The sequence below is a fragment of the Penaeus monodon genome, chromosome 20, assembly GCF_015228065.2.
Source record: "Penaeus monodon isolate SGIC_2016 chromosome 20, NSTDA_Pmon_1, whole genome shotgun sequence".
Classification (NCBI taxonomy): domain Eukaryota; kingdom Metazoa; phylum Arthropoda; class Malacostraca; order Decapoda; family Penaeidae; genus Penaeus; species Penaeus monodon.
Genome location: NC_051405.1, coordinates 19,006,828 through 19,008,419, shown reverse-complemented (window position 1 = coordinate 19,008,419; position 1,592 = coordinate 19,006,828). Strand labels below are relative to the sequence as shown.

The 1,592-nt window shown below is 34.3% G+C and overlaps 1 pseudogene; it reads left to right on the top strand.

Annotated features, from left to right (window-relative positions):
* Nucleotides 1–1,592, top strand: part of LOC119585931 — a 20,948-nt pseudogene that overhangs the window by 4,559 nt on the left and 14,797 nt on the right.

Here is a 1,592-nt window from a genome sequence, read left to right as displayed (position 1 = left end):
CTTTTATGTTTGTTTTTTTATGGTATAATTCAACAATTATTAATCCCTAGGCCAGGTAATGAAAAATGTTGATGTTCCTGGAACCTGACTTACCCAAACATTTTTAGATTTTAATTGTTTGAAGCAGATTCCATGTCCAGGACTTCTATTTGATAATTTTGTAAGTGTATTGTAATACTAATTAAACGCCATAATTTTGCTGTAGTTAGGTATGCAGAGAATCAGTGCCCTGCCCTAGGAAAGTATAAGTATGAAAGCTTTAAGTCACCTATATTGCTAGGGGGGTGGGGGAAAAAAACCCCAGTTTACTGGGACCTCAGCATTTTTTTTATATGACTTCTATAATTATAGGCAGTTCATGACGATGGAGCTCACTTAGATTGCAAGTTTTTCTTCAAGATTATATATGGAAAATGTAGTATTAGTTATAAGGAGTAACTACTTAGAATTGTTTGCTAGGGATGAACTCAGATATCATCACTCGATGATTGGTTTCATAAGTTTTTATCTTCTCAGTTTCTAGCCAGAAGTCATAAATGTGTTTTGATTAACCAGTGAATAGATTTTATGTATTGCGTAGAAACCATAATCACAAAACATCTTTTATACAGGTCTGTTCTTCAGAGTAACAATTGTGAGGAGGTGTTCAAACCTGACATTGTTCGAGAATGGACCTGTTTGGTGCATACTCTCTCCTCATACCCGAAATGAACAACTCTATCAAGATGGAAGTTGGCATTGAAAGACCTGTCTCCACAGAAATTTGAAGTATATAAATCAAAGTAAGTGTGGGTAGGGAATTTTCCAAATATGCTTGTTTCATTGTGTTCAGATTTTTATGCCACTATTTATGCTTTGACTAATAAAGAAAATGTTTATACATTATATGTCCCATCCGCTCAATGTCAAAGTATTTCAGACAGGGAATATCTGTTTAATTAAAAAAAGAAACAAGTCAATGTGAAATCAAAATATTTATTGCAAGGACATAACTTGCTCCCAGTAGTCCTCTGGCAATATCAATCAATATGTAGTTCCCAGAATTCTCACGAAATTAGGCATTTTAAACTATACTGCTCACTGCCTTACTTACAGGTACCACTTGAAAATGTTTAGTGTAGGCAAAATAGACTTCCTCTTGGTTCTATCAAATCAAGCACATGGAATTGCCATCTCACGGAATAGACCACTGGATCAGGTGCGTTAGATTCTGTTTTAACATCCCCATTCTCTTGATTGGTTATTTCTTGCATTTCTTTGTGTTTTTCTTTTTTCTACCTTTGATAAGAATGAGTTCACTTTCAAAGGAAGTAAGGAAGTTTGGATGGTATAGTTATGAGAGAATAAAAAATGCTTTCTGTATTTTTTAGTTATATTCTCTTGTCAGAACATTTACAGAAGTAAAAGAGGTGCCTAAGATTCTCAATTTATGGACATTTGGATATAAGTAACTTAGTTTGAAGGCATGCTAATAAAATGATAACAGAAATTTAGTTAAAGTCACAAAGCGTATCAAATGTATTAATGGATAGGCAAAAAGCAGAACAGTGAAATAGGAGTGAGAAGTATGGCCACTTATGCGCGCGCGCCCA